The sequence below is a fragment of the Vicia villosa genome, linkage group LG7 (genome assembly GCF_029867415.1).
Source record: "Vicia villosa cultivar HV-30 ecotype Madison, WI linkage group LG7, Vvil1.0, whole genome shotgun sequence".
Lineage (NCBI taxonomy): Eukaryota > Viridiplantae > Streptophyta > Magnoliopsida > Fabales > Fabaceae > Vicia > Vicia villosa.
In genome coordinates this window covers 21,846,672-21,869,735 of record NC_081186.1, presented here as the reverse complement: position 1 = coordinate 21,869,735, position 23,064 = coordinate 21,846,672, and positions in this window count along the sequence as shown.

The window sequence follows — 23,064 nt, the reverse complement described above, 5'->3', positions numbered from 1 at the left end:
AAAGATGCGTTCCAATTCTTGGAAGGAAGAAGATAGAATGACAAATGATTTCGATTCGGATGGAGTATCATCTCTCAACTTGATATGCAACGTGGTGTCAGTCCTCCCTCACGAATTCAATCAAGAAACTGAAGTTGAGGAGTGTGAAGAAACTGACGTCAAAGAGATGACAAAACACAGACCTGTATGTTACTACGTGCTAAACAATGGAGCAGTTGAGGAGCAGAATGCTTTCTTCGAAAGGTCTGACGAAGGCATGCGAAATCATCTGAAACCACTCTACATAAGGGCTAAGATTGAGAACGTTGGCATTAACAAAGTTCTGGTAGATGGAGGGGCGGCAGTGAATCTAATGCCCCAATACATGTTGAAGAGAATTGGTATGTTTGACACAGATATAAGGCCTCATAACATGGCTTTGTCAAACTACGAAGGCAAAATTGGGCAGACTCTGGGAGTTGTTCAAGTAAATTTAACTGTGGGTTCTGTTACTAGACCAACTATGTTCATGGTAATACCAGCAAAAGCAAATTATAATCTCTTGTTAGGAAGGGAATGGATCCACGGAGTCGCTGCGGTGCCTTCAACTATGCACCAAAGACTAACCATTTGGAGACAAGATGGCATAGTGGAGAACATCGAAGGAGACCAGAGTTATTATATGGCTGAAGTTAATCAAGTCAACAAAACTAGCTTCGACAGGAACCTGGGAAATATAGGACCTTGCCATGCTACGGAAGATATATACACTCCAAACAAGAACGCATTATACTATCTATCTTTACACCCAAATGGTTTCCAGTGGAATAGAGAGATAATGGACGGTCCAGAGGATGTCGCATCAAATGAGAATTATCCAACAATACGGCCAACAGGCTGGGACGACGAGGTTGATGATGTCTGAGTCCTCCTTCTTTGAGAAGATTTCGGCTTATATAGCCGAGAACAAAAGAAACACGGCTCTCGAAGCCGAGTTATCAAACATGACGGTAAATTCGGTTTCAGAAAATAAGGAGATATCAAATTCAAGGTTACACGCGTCCTCTCAATCTTTTCAAGATCCAGTTCGAATGATAAACACCACAGAGGAAGAACTTACCCAAAAACTGGACGCAATTTACGACGAAGAGCCTCTGGGATTCGAGAAAGACCCTATGGCCTCGAATATTAAAATGTTAGCCCAAGATCCACTTGAAGAAGTAAATCTTGGGGAAGGAGATCGGAAGAGGATAACGTATGTTAGTGCAAAACTGGAACCAACTCTAAAATCTAAAGTCATTACGTTGCTGAAAGAAAACAAAGATTGTTTTGCGTGGGATTACGACGAAATGCCTGGTTTGGCACGAGACTTGGTCGAACTAAAGTTGCCAATCAAAGAAGGGAAAAAGACGATTAAGCAAACTCCAAGAAGTTTTGCACCCGAGATCCACTCGAAGATCAAGGCAGAGGTAGAAAGACTCCTGCGCTGCAAGTTCATCCAGACCACGAGGTATGTTGAATGGATTGCTAATATTGTGCCGGTTATTAAAAAGAATGGTTCTTTAAGAGTATGCATAGATTTTCATGATCTAAACGCAGCAACACCTAAGGATGAATATCCTATGCCTGTGGCAGAAATGCTGGTAGATTCAGCTGCAGGTTTCGAGTATCTGAGTATGTTAGATGGATACTCTGGATATAACAAGATTTTCATTGCAGAAGAAGATGTATCTAAAACAGCTTTTCGTTGCCCAGGGGCAATAGGTACATACGAATGGGTAGTAATGCCTTTCGGCCTAAAGAATGCTGGGGCAACATATTAGAGAGCAATGAATTCTATATTTCATGACTTTATAAAACATTTATGCAGGTATACATAGATGATATTGTGGTAAAATCTGTATCATATTCCAATCATCTAGATCATCTGAGCCAATCATTCGAGAGAATGCAAAAACATGGCTTGAAGATGAATCCCCTTAAATGTGCTTTCTTTGTGCAGGCGGGAGACTTCCTGGGTTTTTTAGTTCACAAGAAGGGGATAGAAATTAACCAGAATAAAACAAAGGCCATTATGGAAGCGAAGCCTCCCTCCACGAAGAAGCAACTGCAGTCCTTATTGGGGAAGATAAACTTTTTGAGAAGATTCATCTCCAATTTAAGTGGACGCACACAAGCCTTCTCACCTTTTCTTCGACTCAAGCAAGGCAAGTTTGAATGGCTAGCTGAACATCAAGAAGCTTTCGAAAAGATCAAGCAATACTTGATGCATCCTCCAATATTGGCTCCTCCGAATGGAAAGAAGCACATGCGCTTGTATATTTCAGCTTCGGATAAAACAATAGGTAGCATGTTAGCTCAGGAGGATGAAAATGGCATCGAAAGAGCCATCTAGTACCTAAGTAGAGTACTCAATGATGCAGAGACTAGGTATAGTGCAATAGAAAAACTCTGCCTTTGTTTATATTTCTCATGTATTAAACTCAAGTATTATATAAAGCCAGTTGATGTTTATGTTTCGTCCCATTGTGATGTTATTAAACATATGTTATCGAAGCCAATATTACATAGTCGAATTGGCAAATGGGCTTTGGCCTTAACTGAGTACTCTTTAATGTTTCAACCCCTTAAGGCAATGAAGGGGCAAATTGTGGCAGACTTTATTGTTGATCATGTAGTAGAAGAAAATTCTCAGCAATACGTGGAACTGCCACCTTGGAAGTTATACTTTGACGGTCAACTCACAAAGAAGGAACTGGCGTTGGAATATTGCTAATTTCTCCTGAAGGAATTCAAACAAAGCTCAAGTATAGAATCGAAGGCCCTCTATGTTCCAATAATGAAGCTGAGTACAAAGCATTGATAGCCGGACTTGAAGCTTTGTTAGAATTGGGGGCAACCAGAGTCGAAATTAAAGGAGACTCCGAATTGGTGATTAAACAACTAACGAAAGAGTACAAGTGCATCAAAGAAAATTTGATCATGTACTTTGTTATAGAAAATAGGTTGCTTAAAAAATTCGAATATGTGGATCTCAACCATGTCCCAAGATTGCAGAATCAGGAAGCAAACGATTTGGCACAACTAGCCTCAGGGTACAGGGTATCGAAAAGCAAATTCGAGGAATTGATCCAGGTAAGAGGCGGATCAATGGCTACGAAACTTTCTCCAAGTGATCTGGAAAACTCACAAATAGGGTTTGCTAACAAAGAAGAATTCGAAGTTTTGAACATAGACTCGTTGGCAGACACAGACTGGAGAAGTCCATTTGTGAATTATTTGAAGGACCCTTCGTCAGACACAGATAGAAAGGTAAAATATCGAGCCTTATCATACTTTCTGATGGGAAATGAGTTGTTCAAAAAGACTCCTGAAGGAGTATTGCTAAAATGTTTGGATGAAGCGGAAGCTTACTTAGCTCTCTCGAACGTGCATAGCGGAGCATGTGGTGCCCACCAAGCGGGGCACAAAATGAAATGGCTTCTATTTCGATACGGAATGTATTGGCCTTCCATGTTAAAAGACTGCATAGATTTGCCAAAGGGTGTCAAGAATGTCAAGAACATGCAGGTATTCAACATGCTCCCGCAAATGAACTAAGTTCAATAATAAAGCCTTGGCCCTTTAGAGGATGGGCGTTGGACCTAATTGGAGAAATTCACCCCAAGTCATCTAGAGGTCAGAGGTATATTTTAGTTGGAATCGACTATTTTACAAAATGGGTCGAAGCTATACCACTCGCGAACGTTGATCAAGAAGCTGTGATCGAGTTCATTCAAAAACATATTATATACAGATTCGGGATCCCAGAAAGTATAACTACAGATCAAGGATCAGTGTTCACTGGGCGAAAAATGCAAGATTTCGCCAAAGAGATAGGCTTCAAATTGTTTACTTCTACACCTTACTATGCTCAGGCAAATGGACAAGTCGAAGCAGCGAACAAAATAATAATTGGTCTCATAAAGAAGCATGTAGGGAAAAAACCTAAAAGTTGGCACAGAACTTTGGACCAAGCACTTTGGGCTTGTCGAACATCTCCGAAAGAAGCTACGAACATTACCCCTTTTCAACTGACATTTGGACACGATGCGTTACTCCCAGTTGAAATATACTTGCAATCAGTCCGGATACAAAGACAAGCAGAAATTCCCCCTAACATGTACTGGGAACTGATGATGAATGAATTAGTTGACTTGGACGAAGACAGACTTCGAGCTTTGGAGATGATAAAGAGACAGAAAGAAAGGGTGTCCAGAGCATACAATAAAAAGGTGAAAGGTAAAATGTTTGTTAATAATGATCTAGTTTGGAAAGTTATTTTACCTATAGATCGAAAGAACCAAGCTTTGGGGAAATGGTCCCCACACTGGGAAGGTCCCTTTCGAATCTTGAAAGTATTCTTAAATAATGTTTACGAGATAGAAGAATTAGCAGAAGATCGTAGGATCTTAAGAGTAAATGGGAAGTATCTAAAGAGATACAAACCAAGCATGCATGAAGTAAAGATTGCAAAAACGTAGACATTTGAGTAATACTACGTAAGCCAAAATGGTTAGATTCGCACCAAAATGGCTCTGTGACCAGAAAACATGCATAAATAAAAATACGGCAGAAGATCTTCATTAATTTTAAAGGGAGGTACAAGTGACTTTGGTCCATATGGGGCAGCAAAAATTACAAAAAAAAAAAACGAAGCAGTAAAAAACCTAAAAAGGATCTACCCTTTAGTTGACCCTTTGTTCTAAGTCTTCCAAAGACAGCATATGAAGACCCTCTGCTTCGAACATGTTCATGCGCCCCAAATCTCGCATCCTTCGCACTACACCTCTCTTGAGGAACAAGTAGGATAAAAACCTCCCAAAAGGAAGGCAACTTACCGAACCCCCTCGAGAGGAAGTTAAAGCAACAGTTTCCACGAGTCGTTTGAAGATCAACAAAGGAAAGTTGATCTTCACCCCTCGCAAAGCACAAGAGATGAACTCCAAGTCTTCCACCATAATGCTGTTCTCATCACAGTTTCGTGGGTAAAAGTTACCCACTAGAAGTTGATGCCAAATCCTGATGACTTTGGCGCTATAGGGATCATTCTCCATGAGACCCTTCAGTAAGACAGAAGTGGTCACGGTGAAACTGTTATCATCAAAGGTTGCTCCAGTGTTGCTGCAGCGCAACAAGTCAGAGATGGTGGAGGGCGTGATAGAAACTTCAGCCCCTCGAACTTCAGAAACTATAGTAGTTCTTCCTTCAGGATCAATACGTAGGTACGCAAACATCCAGAAATCAGCAAGCATTTTGGGATAAACATTCCCTTCTAAGATTGTTGGGTAAAATCCCATCCCCTGATTGTGGAAAAGAGCACGAAGGCTGATGTGATGCCTGCTGAATTCTTCTGGGCAGGGTTTGAACTCCTTTTTAATAAGAGTTCTAATGTTAGCGTAGGTTAGGTTGCTGTTGAGTGCCATGCTAAAGGTTGAAACAGATTGTGGTTGAAAAAGAGCACGAGAGAAAAGAAAAGAGTTCTGAAGTGAAGGTTTAAAAAAAGCGTGAAGAAAAGAATGGAACACTAACCCTTTATATAGTCAAAAGGAGCGATAAGGAAACATTTCAGTTTTAATGATTGATTAGACTGCGTTTGGTGTTTCCAGAGAGAAGTTATGGTCACCGCCGTTTCCCGCCCTTGGAAGTTGGAACGTAATCATAAAACTGATGCACGCACGTCTTAAAGAGACGTTTGAGAGGAAATGACGTCAGCAAATAATGATGATTACGGCTAAGGGGAGGAGAAACGTCAAGTCTAGGGCTGCGAAGGGCAATCGAGCCACGTGAGGCATTCATTAAGGTTACTGTGGCATAAAAGGAAATATATTGATAATATTTTGAAGTATTGCCAAATATTACCATTGGTCAGCTCAGAGCGAAATGTGAAAAGACGAGTTTTTCATACATATATTCTGAAATTGAGCGATTACAAACAAAGGGATTTACGCCACAAAAAGTTATACAAAGTTCGAAGAAAATTAACTGAAATCCCTAGGAAGGCTATCTTTGATCTTCGAATACTGAGCCTCCCACGAAGACATACGAAGCTCAAGCAGGGCTCGTTGCTTCTTTAACTCTTCGATCTCTGGCACCAATTTCTGCGCAGCTTCGAAGTGTTGGATACCTAGTCGCGCTACTTCAGCTATTTCTTGATCATTGGTTTGTCGAATGGTTGCTTGGCGAGATTCAGCTTTCTGTATCTTCTCTTCAAGTTTCTTGATCTCTTGCTTCCAAGATTGTATATTTTTCTCACACTTATCATATTCTTCTTGGTTCTTCAAACGTTCTAACCTAAGAGCATCACCCTTGTTGGTTGCCTCAGTGGCAGCTTTCCATGAAGAACTATGAGAAGCCATTTTTGCAGCAAGCTGCTCATTAACATCGTTCTGTCGAAGAATGTTAGACTGAAGTTGGTCGATTAAAGAGCCCAGAAGTACAATTACATCTGAGACCTCTTTCGAAACCAGAAGTAAATCCACTTTCTTCAAAAGTTGCTTCAAGCCATGACATCTCGTGGAATCCTTACTTAAGATTTCGACGAGGTTCGTTTCGAAGAAATTCTCCTTTATTTGATGAAGGAGGCCGGGGGTGTCCTCTTTGTCTCCAGACTTGGTCTGAACAGTTGGAGAAGCTTCAGACGCAAGAGCTGAAGTACTATCAATGTTCATCATGGTTTTGAGAAAACTAAGAGGATCAGTTTGCCTAAGTTGCTCCAATTCTGAAGGAGTAGGTATTATTGGGGCAGGCATTGGAGTAGTTTCAGGAATAACTACAGTTTCGAAATTTGAATTTCCACAGAGGTCAGTTTCGATCAATTTGGAGGTTTCTTCCACGACGCCTTGATTAGATACGGTGTCTTCGCTCCCAGTCGATGGTACAGCTGCATTATCTTCGCCTGAGAATTGGTCCTCCTCACCCATGTTTGCGTCTTTGCGAGTAGGAGGAGAATCATCAGTCGAATGGCTTCCTTCAACAGAGGATACAGTGTTGACAGTGGCAAGAGGGGGAGCATCTTCAAGGACTGGTGAAAGTATATGAGAGGTGTGTTGAGGGACATCTGAAAAAATGAACAAATATGGTTAATTGTGGTGTAAGAGTCGCAAGAGAATCATTCGACATAAGCAAAAGACTTCTTTTTGCTCACCTTGAAGATTACCAAGGTGAATGGCAGCGTTGAAGGAGTTGAAATCAGAAGTAGCTGTTTCAATATCATCCTGCAATCATAAGGTGACGTTAACTTAATCATTCGAAATAAAATTTATAGAAATGATTATGTTGTAAAACCTAGATACCTTAGCTGTATTAGTGGCTGGACTTGAATTGTGGCTTTCCATCACGAGAGCATTACTAGTGGTTTTTAAAGGCGATTCTTCAGAAGACACCTTATCACTCGAAGAAGTGATCTTCGAAGACCCAGGTCCTTTCCCTTTGCCCACAGGTGTGGTGCCCTTTTGTCTCTTTTTATGCCCTTGCCTGGTACGAGGGGGAGACTTGTCTTCCTCATCCGAAGCAACGTCTGGAGTAGTAGTTGGAAGAACTTTTCGCTTCAAAGGCATTGGAGGCTTCGAACTCTGAAAAATGAAAAGGAGGAAAATAAGCGCTATTCGTAAGACATGCAAGTTGGAATATGAAATGTGTGTGTACCGTGGGTTTCGCGTCAGTCGTAATAGAATCGCTCCCACTTGGCTTATTGCTCTTCGAGGCCTCAGAATCTTTCTGCGCAGCAGTTGCTTTAACCTTTCTCTTGTAAGCAACAGCTGCAACAAAGATTGGAATTATTATCTCGATAAGAGAAAGAAGAGTCAGTCTAAAGATTAACTAGACCCAAACCTTCGGGTATTGGAGTCAAGACACGAACGTGTTCAAGATCTATATGGAGATGCCCTTTGAAAGTATCCAGGGTATGCTTAGTCGGGACCACTCGTTCAACGCGTTTTTTGGTACTCTCTTGAAGAATTTTGAGAGCATTCCCACACACGAACCAGTCTGGGAAAGGAGGACTTAAAGCCACACCAAAATCAGCACTTGGTAGTGGAGGGAATTTTGGAGTATTAAGTTTAAATGCCACTTCATAACGTAGTTCTGGTCGAACAGACGGGGGCAATTTCAACTTATCCAGTTTTGCAGAAAACTTTTCACGTAAAATAACAGCAGCTTCGCGAACGGTCCGACTAAGATCATCAGGCCTGTAAATAGTTTCAAAGAACTTTTGAAAAGCTTGGATTTCTTTAATGTGAGTGGAGGTACCTTTGTGGAATTTATCCTGCACAGCAGTAAAAGCTTCAGTTAGTTCTCGAGTAAGGCCTTCGACATCATAGATCTGTGTGGTATAATAATCTGACCACCATTGTTGAAAATCTGGAGTGGAATAGAAAGCAGGTACGAAAGAGATAGGAGAAAGGGTGAAAACATCAGTATATCTGGCTATCTTCGTGTCACATTCATCTTCAGTTAGGTATAAAGTACGGAAGCACATGTGGTTCCTTTTGTCATACAGACACTTGGGCTTCACTTGGACCAACCCAAACTGTCTCAACACTAGATTTGGCTGATAGCAAACGAGGATACATTGACCTTTGGAAGGTCGAAGGCGGTGATAGAATAACCTCGGGGTAAGAAAAGCTTCCCAAATAGCCAAAGATTCAGTTTGATGGTCCGGAGATGTTGCAGGAAACTCTCGAGTAAACCATTTAGGACCTACAACTCTTCGTACAAATGGAGCCATTGAAGAACTGAACTGGTAACGTTTAGCAAACATCATTACATATGCTAAGAAATGTTCACGAAGTTCCCAGTTTCTTCTTTCGGGGTTAACAAGGCCAATCTAGTCCCTTCGACAGATCGATTTTTGATTTCTGGAACTTCTTCGTTGACGACGCCCCGGAATGGGAGGTGAGCTTCGAAGGTGGCATTAAGCCACAGTTGTAATAACCAGAAGGGACCAGCAAAAAGGAGAGATCCTGTGGTGTAATTCTTTACAAGATCTACAGCTTCACCAAGGTTTTCGTAAAGAAATCCTAGAATCAATTGGCTCAGGTTCAGTTTCTTACCATCATGTAACTGATTAGCCATGCAAAGATATCTTTTCGCTACTTGTATGGACCTGGAGCAGAAAACACACCTCGAAAGCCATAATTCCAGGAAAGCAATATGTTCTACGTCAGAGACTGCGGCATTTGCCTGATCATGATATTGCTGGTTAAAAGCAGTATAAGTAACTGTAGCTTCGTTGAAGTTGATGGTATTAACATCCAAGACATTAGGATCAAAGGTTTCGCCAGTCGGTCGAAGCCCTGTGATGGCAGCTACATCGAAAAGGGTTGGAGTAATCATTCCACATGGAAGGTGAAAGGTATTGTGAGAAGCGTCCCAGAAATGGACTGATGCTACTAACATAGTTTGGTTATACTCTAAACCAGTCTTGGACAATTGAATTAGGTCGTAAATCCCTAACTCTTGCCAGAAAGAAGCCTTTTGTTTCTCCACTTTGGCTAACCAAGAATAGTACAGTTCAGGATCTTTTGCTAAAGGGATTGACCTAAAAATCATCACAAAATTGGTTACGTAATCTAACCTAATTTTCTCTAAGGCTATGGGAGGCGCAGTCGAAGCCCCTTCTGCAGGGTTAGAATCCTCTAAGATTGGATTACCTTCATCGTCTATTTGAATCTTGCTAACCAGAGGCCTAGTCTTATAATACGTAGGAAAGAATTTATTTGATGAACTATTTTCTCCTAGTAATGGGCCCATGAAAGCATATGTTTTTCCAGAAAGTTCAAAAGGGATGATTACCTGAGAAGCGTAAATGGCGCGTTCCTCCGCAGTATTTGGATTTGGTATGTACTCTTGGTTCCCCATTTGCATAGGTTTCTGAAGCTTCAGAACTGGTTGGAGAGCATTTGAAGAAGACGCCATTGAAAGATGTTTGATTTGAGGAAGAAGTTTGGAGGCAAATAAGTACGGTCTTTTCTGAAAAGAGTTTGAAGGAATAGAACTAAATGGGAAAAGAGAGGAAGAGACTAAGTATTTAAGGGTTTAACGGAAACCCTTTTAAATCTTTTGGGTAAAAACTAAAGGACACGCGGCAAGCATTGATTTAATCCAACGGCGGTCGAATAGTCACCAACTCTATTCCTAGGATATAGGAGTAATGATCATAAAGTAAGGTCAAGACGTGGGAATGTAACTGTTGAGGAGACGTTTTTAAAAAGCGACAAGACGTTTTGGAAATAGAGTCATAATTGATTATGACGTCAATTATTAGTCTCGGGACTCTAAGAAAGCAAAACGAAATCCCATCATGGCAAGAAACGCCCATTTCTCTCGTTTGTCGAAACAGGCATTTATTGGGGGCAATTTGTTAGCTGGAGATTTCGTTTAAGAAGTTGATCTTCGAAGGTTTTAAGTTCGAAGAATGATGGTTTCTGATGACCATCTTCGAAGATTTTAAAAAATGGCTACTGATGGCTATGCTTTAAGAAAAAGTCTAAGTTGAAACGAAGGAGAGAAGTATCGAAGCTAACACGGAAGATACCTTTGCCAAGACTTAGACATTTCACGGAAAATTACATAAAGTACTGAAGCTTAATGTGTTTCCGTAGCATTTTCGAATATAACTATATAGCCACATGTCGAAAAGGACTTGAGCGGGAAGGTTTGAATTGCGAAACGGTTTCTATAAACTGCACATAGACAGATGGCATCCCCAGAGTTCTCATGGATAACGTGGCATTAGATTATTGTATGACCGTTAGGGTCGAATTTAGTATAAATAGGAGTCTTAATGATAGGATTTCGTGTGTTCATTTTGTACAAATCACTCACATATCGCTCAAGTATCAAGTGTTAAGAGAAAGAGTTCGCTGAGAAATGTACGTATGACACCACCAACTTGAATACATGTGTATTTACTTTTATCAAATATCTTTTCGTTTCCTGCAATTTACTTTCCTTGTTTAACTTTTACTTTCGAAGTCATTTAATTTTATGCACATTACTTTCCTGCAATTTATATTCTTGCGATTTATATTCTTGCATGTTAATTTTCTTGCAATTTACATTCTCGCAATTTACATGCTTTCTTATTACGATCTATGCGTCGAAGTTACACTAACTCATATAACCAGTGTTATCTCGAATGATTAGTCATTTGAACATAAATTTCTCGAAATCAAAACAAACAGGTATGAACCAAATCACATCAATAAACCTTTCATTTGACTATGTCCTAGGATCAATCTAGTCGATCCTGCGAGTAACCAAATCATATTTATTATAGTTTGGAAGACTAGCGGTTGTTTACCGGAAATCACCGTAAACAGGGCCGTCATAATTGGGATCCATTTGCCCCTAGAATCTGTGAGAAATGATTGAATCTTTTTGAGCACAAGGTCGCCTTCTTTGATTGTGCGAGGTCAGACCTTTTTGTCGAAAGCTTTCTTCATTCTTTGTTGATATAGCTGTCCGTGGCATAAAGCTATCATGTGCTTTTCTTCGATTAAGTTCAACTCATCAAATCTGTTTTGACAGCACTCGGCTTCTGTTAACTTTGCCTCCATCAAGACTCTCATTGATGGGATCTCAACCTCTATAGGTAGGACTGCCTCCATACAATATACAAGGGAGAAAGGAGTTGCTCCAGTTGAAGTACGTACAGACGTACGGTAACCATGAAGAGCAAACGGGAGAATTTCATGCCAATCGTTGTAAGTGATGACCATTTTCTGAATGATTTTCTTAATGTTTTTGTTAGCTGCTTCTACAGCTCCATTCATCTTTGGTCTGTAAGGAGACGAGTTGTGATGTTCAATCTTAAATTCTTCACAAAGTTCCTTCATCATTTTGTTATTCAAATTTGACCCGTTGTCAGTGATTATCTTACTAGGAAGACCGTAGCGACAGATGATGTGATTCTTGATGAATCTGACGACAACTTATCTTGTGACGTTTGCATATGATTTCCTCTTGTGCCCTAGTTTTTGAGAACTTTTTGTGTGGTTCAGGGTTCTTTCTTGAGGCTGGAAATTTGTCTCCTTTCTTTTCCTTTGGCTGCAGATGTTGTATACTTATAGGAGATCAAATTAGGGTAAGAAGTTTGGACCAAATCCATGATTGGAGATTTCATTGAAACTTGAATGAAAACCTTCTATTTTTGAGTTTATTCTTTCTCAATCAAAGGCCAACGAATTTCCTTGTATTTATATTTAAATATTTGCTCAAGACTGATTGGAAAAATAAATCCATGCATATCTTTCATATTTCCTATTATTTAGTTTATTAGATTTGTCTTTTAATGAATAAAAAGTCAAAAATAAATAAAAGAATAATACATAAATGTGCTTAGGAGTCGTGGACCATGTTAGAAACAAGTTTCAAACATAAAAAGATAGGCCCATTTGGAAGAAATTCAATTTTTGCTCAATGATCACTTTATGCACTTCTAAAAATTGGTCAACTTCAACAAGTTATAACTCTCTCAATTTTTATTGTATGGAAATGTTCTAGGATTTTTTGGAAAGCCCAAGATGTCCTCTACAAGCCACTTTGGAACCTTTTTTGCATTTGGAGATTTTATCTTGATGATATAGCTCCTGACAAAAAAAGCTTTTTGCGAGCTTCTAGAAGGACCTGTAATGTTTTGGATCATTTCTCTCAAACGGTGCATTTCGTGATCTTGGGCACAACATCAAAGTTGTAAAGAATCAAATTTCCTTAGGAATGAGCTTAGGTTGAGGAATTTATGATAAAGTATGAGAGAGATATGATCAGTCAAAGTTCAGTTGACTTTTATGTCAAAACCCTAATTTAGAAACCTTGAGTTTTGTTGATTTCTAAACTTTCCTTGATGAATCATGACCAAACCTTGATAAAATGATGAGTGTTACTTCAAAATGTTGATGTTGACCAAAAATCAGGAGTTTTATTTGTAATTTCACCATAGTTGACTTTTAGGTCAAACCGGTCGACTGTTGACCATTTGAACTGTTGACTGAGCAATCTTATGGATCAGAGTTTGAAACTTGGCATGAGGATCCTTTGAAGCATATGATAGGCCATGGAGTCCACTTGAGGCATCAGAAGTTGATTTTACTTGGAGAGAAGTAAAACCCTAGTTGTGGGTTGTTTGTTTAGGAAAGTATGCATCCAATTAAATCTTGAGCTTTTGATACCTGGATGAGTTTTGTATGGAATCATGGTGGGCAAATTTTGGGGTATGACAGCTTTATACAAAATTTGTTTGCGTGTTATCATCAAAATACTAAAATATAATTAGAACCAAACATTGTTCTAACAATCTCCCCCTTTTTGATGATGACAAAACATTTACGTTTTAAAGCAAAATTTTGTATAAGAAAATTGATCTCCCCCTAAGATGTCTAGTCTTCCCCTGAAATAAATATTTAGAGAGAAATATGATGGATAACTTCCCTGAATAATTTTCTTCTTGACTTGATCTTTCAGAAGATTGATGGATGTGGCCGTGTGTACGCGCATCTTCACAGAAGTTCTAAAAATATTCTTGCATTCCTTTTAACAAAAGAAACTTTTGGAGCACAAGTTAAAGATATTTTATCTTTGATTTGTAGACCTTAACTTGTTCTGATCAAGTTACTTAAAATTTTTAGAAGATGTATATAATTTTCATTTACATATATGATTCTCCCCCTTTTTGTCATAATCAAAAATAAATAATGCTAGATGAAAATGTATGAGTTTAGTTAGGTGGGACCATTATAGTGAAGGATATAAAAACACTTATATTGGGGGGGGGGGGTTTGGATAAGTGTAGCTTTAAAACTTGTAAGATAAAAGCAATTTGCACAATGATTTTTATCCTGGTTCGTTGTTAACTAAACTACTCCAGTCCACCCCCTTGAAGTGATTTACCTCACCCGAGGATTTAATCCACTAATCACACAAGATTATAATGGTTTTCCACTTAGATAACCTCTAAGTCTTCTAGAGTATTCTGATCACAACCTGATCACTCTAGGAACACACTACTTAGATACCATGAACAAATGACAAGATAGACTTAGGAGCAACAACAACATGCACCCAATATTCTTTTACTAGTTATGGGTAAACAGGTCCACATAACTCAGAGAATAAAGAAGTCAATCCTTGAAACAACACATCCTCTTTTAGATGGAACTCATGTTCTTCAAGACTGTCAAAGTCCACCGTTAATTCGCAGATTACTTCTAACTCATTTTTGGGAATAGAGCAAGAGATAACCGGAACAATTTGTTGTTCTTCTTCTTGAAGATGTAGAGGAACAGAGGAACCAACGTTGAGAGAAGGTGAAGCAGCCATTGAAACAGAATTGAGATTACTTGAGATTTTTCTGGGTTTGCGTTTAGGGTTTGAGAAAAGAGCAAAGAGGTTGCAGAAATGCATGCAAGAAGAGAGAGAATGAGAGCGAAAAAGATAAACGTTATGATTTGAAATATATTTATAGAGGCGGATTTGAAAAAGAATGCAAGTAATTTATGAGAATGAACAGTTACTGAATCAATTGAAATCAAATGCATTAAATGATGAGTGACGTTAGGTGAGAGAACGTGGTAATTGAAATGATTTACACAGTTACCTTGGGCGGCGTCCCATCAGTTTCACTCGCGCTTTTACCAACCGCGCAAACACGTGTTCACCATCAAAAAACACTTGATGACAGCTTATTGCATTGTATTCGCTTCTATTGACGAATAGAACTTTTCATCTTCTGATTCTGATAATTGATTCTGACTACCATTCTTTAGAAATGATCTAGTTCTGATAGGATCATCTTTCTTTCCAAGAATCACATCTTCTAAGTGAGCTGAGGTGAGTCTAGAAGATCTTCTGACTATTGGCTCTTCAAAAATTTTGAGATTCTCTAAAGAGGCGGCAACTTGATCTTCTGATCCTTTGCTTCTGAGACTTTCAGCTTCTGAAACTTTGCTTCTTGGTTCTTCAGCTTCTGATATATCAATATCTATATCTGCAAAATTCTCGAACTGCTTTGGCTTTTCAAGACCAAGCTTATCATCAAATCTGATATTGATTGATTCTTCTACAACCAATGTTTCAGTATTGTATACTCTATAGCCTTTATAGCGTTCTGAATATCCAAGAAGGAAACATTTTTGTGCCTTAGAATCAAACTTACCAAGATGATCTTTAGTATTCAGAATGAAACAAACACATCCAAAAGGATGAAAATATGAAATGTTGGGCTTTATGTTCTTCCACAATTCATAAGGAGTCTTATTTAGAATAGGTCTGTCATACCCCAAAATTTGCCCATCACTTTTTTATACTCAAGTTCAACAGTTCAAGATCTAAGTGGATGCACACTCTCCTAAACAACCAACCCACAGCTAGGATTTTTGCTTCCCTGCAAGAAAAATCAAGTTTTGACCATTCAAGTGGACCTCACAACCTCTCATATTCCTCAAAGGATCCTCATGCCAATTTTCAAGCTCTGATTCAAAAGAATGCTCACTCAATGGCCCAAACGATCGATGATCGACTAGTTGATCTAAAAGTCAAACTATGGTCAAACCACTCTCAAAACGTCTGATTTTTGGTCAACATCCTCATTATGAAGTATCATTCACCATTTGATCAAGTATTGATCATGGTTCATCCAGAAAAGATCAGAAATAAACAAAACCTAAAGTTTCTAAATTAGGGTTTTCTAGAAGAAAGTCAACTGAACTTTGACCAGCCATAACTCCTACATGGAACATAAAATATTTCCCATCCAAAGCTCATTTTGAAAGAAATTTAATTCTCTACAACTTTGTCTCTCCTATGCCAAGTCCAAAAATACTTCATTTGAGAGATATGACCCAAAACATTACAGATCCTTCTAGAAGATCGCAAAAAAGCAGTTTTTTGTCAAAGCCAATATCATCAAGATAAAATCCTCAAATGAAAAAAAGCTTCCAAATTGGCTTGTAGAGGACATCTTGAGGATTCCAAAAAGTCCTAGAACTCTTCCATATCTTAAAAATTGAGGGAGATATGCCTTGTCAAAGTTGGTCGATTTTGAGAAGAAAAATGTGAAACAAAAAGCATAAAAATGAATTTTCTTACAAATTGGCCCAAGTTTTTATGACCTAAACTTGTTTCCCAAGTATCCAAGAGTCTCAAATCTAAGTGCCACGATTTTATTTGATATATTTGATTTATTATGAATTTTTATTCATTTTAAAAGTAAATAAAATCAAATAAATCAAGAAAAAATCAAAGATTTGATTTGGCTTTTGATTCCAATCATAGTCAATCATCAAATAACATATATTTGGCACAAATTTCATGACAAACAAGATTGGCATGATTGAGAGCAAATTTGGCCAATTTCTGAAAGAATAAGAATCAAATTTTAATCAAATTTTAATCAAATTCAATCTATGATTCCATGAAGATTGATACAAGTTTTGTTGACCTAGTTGAATCCACTATAAATAGACAAGTGAACCAGACCAAAAAAGGAGTTTTTTCTGCAGCCAAGAACACGTTCCAAACATCCAAACTTCCAATAAACTAGGGCACAAAATATTTCTCCTTACAGCAAGTTGTAGCCAATTCCCAACGTTGCATCGTCCTCCTGAAGGTCCAAGGAGCATTCCCAAATCGTTCTTGAAGCTGCTCACGAGTCAAAACACGTGCAGCCATCTCCACCGGTTTGCATATGCTTTTAAAATTCGAAATCTTTGATTTATGTGATTTAAACGAGTTTCAAGCATACATACATGTTCATGGTGATATTTAGGTCCGTTTTGAACCATCTCTTCAAGCTCACACACAGGAATAATTAGGTGCCATTGTTAGGGCACAGGATTTGAATCTGTTCGTATCACCATATACAGGGCTTTTCTGATCAAAAGGACCTCACCATTGAATTCGTGAGGTCCGAATTAGGGGATAAGGATACTTGTGGTTTTCTGTTTGTATCAATTTGCAGGTGCCGGCCAAGTCTCCATCGAAGAAGATAGAAGAATCCGCCGTCAGTGGCGGTTTGAAGTCACCGAGAACCAGGCAAACCCTGCGTGGCACTTCCTCGTTTTGCTATTGGCCCGTTCGAAATCTAGATTGCTTCTCTCCTCATTCGATTGGTGCATTTAAGAAATCCCGGGGCCCACTTTAATTTATGTGTTGACATTTTGGGTTATTGTTTTCTTTATATTTATTAATTTCAGGTTATAAGTATTTCAAACAATTGACGCAGCATGGTTGGCAAGAGAGCAAGAGGCGCTAGTTGGAGGACCTGAGTTCGAGACCTGTTTGTGGCTTTAAATTTTTAACCATTATTTGATTACAGATCTAATACATGCAACTACCAGCGTCCATCGTGCACCCCCGCGCCCCAGCAATTGATATTCCACTGTAGCCATATCTAAGGACTCAGAATGCGCTACTCCACCATGGACCTTCAGAAGCGTGGAGTATTCAATCAGAGGTAAGTATTTTTTAATTCTTTTTATTTTTAATTATATAATTCCTTTGTTTTTTTTCCATTCTTTTTATTTGTTTATTTTATTATCATTAGTTTATTTATTTTAATTAAGATTTATCACATAAAATTATATAATAACCTTATAATTCCCTTTTATCGAAAAACCCGATTTTTTTTCCAATCTTATCAATAATTGTTTTTATTAAAAGAAATACGATTATTATTGTTGTGTATACTGTCATACCCCAAAATTAGCCCGATCAGATCTAAGTCTCTTAACACATCAAGAGTCAAAATTAAGAGCCATAGGGTTTGACATTTCAATTGTCAAACTCGCTCTCTTATAAATCGGGTTGAGTTAAAATGGGGTGCAATTAACAGGTGTTCTGGAATCCAAACCTTGGGCCCAATTATCACAAGGATCTTATCTTTTTATGGGATTATAGTTCTTTTACTAACATTCGTTTTATTAATTTTATTATTACTAATTATTAGTATTAATATTATTAATTTTACTAATTAACTATTGTTAATATTATTAGTATTAATATTAGTTTTATTAGGATTAGTATTAATATTAGTTTTATTAGGATTTATTATTAATATTAGTCTTATTAGGATTTTTTTTTTAATATTGGTTTTATTAGAATTTATTTCTTAGTATTTTTATAATTATTAGTTTAATTGGGTATTAGGCCCATTAGGAATAAAAAAGACCTAATTTAAACATTATAAATAGGGTGTTTTTTTGACAATTAGGGGAGGCCAATTTCCACACTGACAATTCCTTCCTCCAGGTCTCACACGATTATTATCCCACTTTAACAAGTTTGTAAACCTTCACAAAATTATCAACACAAAAGCTTGTATTTCTTTTTCTTCCCCACGTGATATGGTGTTTGCAGTAGAATAGCTTCATGAAAAAAACAAATTCTAAATCACCCTTTTTTTACTTTGACAGTACCATCACCAATATCTCACCTTTAAAAGCCACGCCCATCCATCACCAGTTCCCTTCAAACAAAACCGACAACGTAACAACCACCATCTCCGATTCACAACGGATCCGGACATCAAGCCGTAACAGTCCCCACGCGATTTCGTTTTCGTTGATTTATTGACCGTAAAATAATTTTGGTTGCGTATTTATGCTAGTTAGAGTGTTTGCGACGTCCTTGTGTGCTTTAATTGGAGTTTAGGTGTATGTATGAAGATCCACCATTGTTAGGGATTAGAAGGTGGAAATTGGGATTTGTTCATAGAGGTAAAATTAATCCAAACCAAGTGTACCAGTGGATTCATGGTGGATTTTCGGTTCAAATAGTGTATTTAATCGTGATTTATATTCAAGTTTTGTGGAACTGAGGTTGCAGGTACTAGCCATGGCATTGTTCGTGCAAAGCTGCGAAGAAGAAGAGTATACAGTCCGCGCGTGTTTTCTGCATTCAAACTCTCTTTTTATTTTTTGCTCATATTGTTTTCAAACGCGTTCACTAACAGCAAACGCAGGTTGCCCAATTGGTGAAGGCAACTCCAAGGAGTGATGCACCTGGCGCCGGTTCGATCCACAAGGGTCAACAAGTTTTTTTCTTCAATACAATGCACCTACAGATTCGGTGCTGCTCATCAACAATGGCATACGATGCGCCCTCAACTGGCAGCTGTTAGATCACATCAGGATTGAATCTAACGCCCTAGCAGCTGTGGTCTCACCGTGGGCCTTCACAGAGTTGCTGCACAAGATCTTGCCCCAGGTTTTCTTTGTATTTTTTTTATATATATGTTATTTCTATTTTATTTATGTAAGTATTTAATTATATTAATATTTTTTTTAGTGTATATAATTTATTTAAATCAGGATTAGCATATAATTAGGATTAAGTCTAGGATTTCCCCGATTATTTCGATTATATCGATTTAATCTATCTAATTAGTTGTCAATATTAAATCACAAAAACCCTATAAAGGTGTAAGTATTAGGGTTTGCCCAATGCCATTGCCATTTGGCAAAAATATTAATTTAATTAACCCTTAAATAATTCTCTCCTCGACCCGACTAAAGCTATTAGTCGCATTAGACGAGAGATAAAAATAATAAAACATTGACGTTAATTCTCTCCTCGACCCGACTAAACCTATTTGTCGCATTAGACGAGAGATAAAAAAACACATAAATTAAAATACATTTTAATTTGCTGCCCGCGATGATCAATCTATCGATCTGAGTAACCAGCAATGCCTTTAATCCGTTAGCTATACTGACCAAATCCATTGATTACTGCATCTAACGGTGCCATATCAAATCAGGGTTGTACGCCCAAAAACTTAAGACATTCAAAACACATCAAACCACAAACTACGGATTTCCATCCTTTCCAATCAGGTAATTCAAAATACCTTTTCAAAACTACGAAACGGTAATTCAAAATACCGTCAACACATTCAAACTCTAATTCTAAGGCGTACAATCCTGTGCCCGAACTACGTTGACTCTGATTCTCCCTAAGGAGATACGTAGGCACTTGGATAACCAAGGCGAGTCCCCCTCCCTAAAATCTCAATTTTTCCCCTATTCAATTCTGTAGCTATTAAACCTCAATATTTTAGCCATAAACCTTTACCTTAGATTCAAAGCCAATAGGAAAGGGTTGAGGGTGCCTAACACCTTTACCCCGATCTCTAAACTGCGTAGGGTTTCCTATTCGCCCTTCAGAATAGGTGGCGACTCTAAGTCTTTATGTTTAGGGCAGGTTGCTACAGCTGGCGACTCTGCTGGGGATAACTATAATGGTGAATTATTATGCTCCTAAGGCTTGAGATGGTTTAGGTTTAGGTTTGTGGCAAACGGTTTAGGTTTTTGGCGAAATTTTCAGGGTTTGGCTAGTTCGCCATTTTTAGGGTTTACTTATTTTTATAAATATTTAAATTTTTATTTATTATTTATTTTTATATTATTTCATATATTTACATCAATTTCAAATAAACATCTATTTATCTAAATATTTGCTGTTTTTGCTGCATTTTCGAATTATAGCCAGCCGGATTTTGAGGTTAGTTTTTAAATATTTAAATTTAATTTTATTTATTTATTTACTCACTTATAAGTTCATTTATTTACAGTAATTTAGTTAAATATTTGTTTATGTGAATATTTATTATTTTATCGCATTTCGGGATATATAAACTGCTGTTAAACCTAAGCGTGGGAATTATAATAATGACCAGAGGGGAATTACATCGCCTACGAGTCTTATTATAATTCCACTCAGAGTGGGTTGAATATCCGGAAAGGTCTGATACGAGGCTCGACCTTGTTGAGGGCTGGACTTGGTATTTGGCTGATCTCTCTGGGAACCTACCCCTAAAACTCGAACCTCATGGATAAATGAGTTGTTCTAAAATCCAAAGAGACAAAAAGTCTCGGCGGCTACGAACGATCCCATGAGACCTTCTAGAACATTCCTATGGGAAGGGTAGGCACCCTAAGCCGTTACGTCGAACCTATGAACCTAGGGCTTATGTGCTTATGTGCTTATTATATATGTAATTTATATACTGCGAATGTCTTGCGTTTAATTTTTGCTGGTGCTCCTACGCGCTCCCTGGCCTGCAGGGACTCTGTTTCTAAGACCATGTCCTTCCCACGAAGGACACCTCCATTTACGCGCGTTGATTGGCTTCTCGATAGCTATGAGACTTAGTGACCGTCATGAATGGTCACCCCGCGCCTGCATTTATGCACCCCTTAACCTGTAGGGAGTTTCTTCTTAAATCTTTGTATTCTTTAAAATTGCGTCCTTCCCACGAAGGACATCTTCGTTTACGCACGTCGATTGGCCTCTCGATGGCCATGCGATCCAGTGACTGTCCTGAACGGTCACCTCGTGCCCACATCTACGCATTCCCTAGCCTGTAGGGATTATACTTTAAAATCGTGTCCTTCCCACGAAGGACATCTTCGTTTACGCACGTCGATTGGCCTCTCGATGGCCATGCGATCTAGTGACTGTCTTAAACGGTCACCCCGTGCTTACATCTGCGCATTCCCTAGCCTGTAGGGATTCTATTTCTAAAATCGAATCCTTCGTACGAAGGACATATTTATTAGCATACGTCAATTGGCCTCTCGATGGCCATGTGATTCAGTGACTGTCTTGAACGGTCACCCCGTGCTTACTCCTACGTACTCCCTAGCCTATAGGGATTTTCTTTTACGTCCATGTGTTTTCACTACGATGCGTCCTTCCCCGAAGGAAAACTTCATTAGCATGCGTTCGATTGGCCTCTCGATGGCTATGAGATCTAGTGACTGTCTTGAACGGTTACTCCATGTTTGTTTCTGCGCACCCTCTAACTTGTAGGGTTTGGATCCCCATCTATACATCTTTCATCCCTAGCCTGTAGGGATTTCACTTCATCCGATATCGTCCTTATATAGGTTGTGTTCCGCATAGAGAACCTCCCTACCAAGGACAACTTCATTGGTACACGTTGATCGACCTCTCGATGGCCATGAGACTTGGTGACTGTCTTGAACGGTCACCAGCCGCTACCTTCTGCATACTCCCTAATCTAAGGGATTTCCATTGGCGTGTCATAAACATCTATCTTGCAAGGATTTCACTAGGGTCTAATATCGCCTCTAAGGCTATCCCTAGAATTACATGTCACCCGTCTGCATTGCTTACAAGGAGTTATGATACGAGGAGTCTTTCGCATACGCATGCATTTGCATTTTCATGCAATCATACATTTACATTCACATCTTCGCCCGCATCCACACTTACCGCGCTAGCCGATTTCATGAGACTCGCAAAGAAAAAGGATCGTAGACTATGAAGAAAGGAGGATAAATCATGGGGAATGAGCTTTTAAAAAAAAGGGATGTCTTTCACCACGCCAGCCGCATGTCCATGCTTTTCCGTAACGGGTTTGTAAATACAATAAAGGTTGTCATCGAGCAAGGATTAGTTCAACAAAGAAGTTCCCTCATAGATACACTCAAGATGTATCTAGTCATAAAGGGGTTCATCTTAGAACATATCAAAATTTACGAGGATGCTCTACGATAACCTGGGGGCAAGGGTCAGTCCAACTGGGGCAATACCCTGAACGAAGATGCATATTTACGATGGAGGGAATACGACATATGTTAACTCCCCACCAAGGGGGCAAAAAGGGTCATAGGTTTTTCTATCAATCTACAAACTCTGGAGATTACGAATGGTGTGATACTATCCTTAGGGAAAGCAAAAGAGGTTCAGTCAAAGGAACTCATGAAGTTCTGATACGACGAAAACCCACCGCTAATGAATTATTTCCTACAGGTTTGACATGTCTAAGGAGAATTCGAGGTTACCCTTCACTTCAACGGATCTACAAAGAGATTGCCCTTAGGATCCATAGGTGCTTATCATACTCAGAATTTCAACCCCTACGATCGCTAAGTGTCACTCAGGATAAAAGTTGTACCTTCGGATTAGGAATTCTAATGGGATGACCATGCAGGTTTTGGAATCAATTCAATCGATTCACTCGCACGCTTCTATGCTATTCTATTTTCAAACTTAAGGTTATTAACGGACTTAACGGAGAAT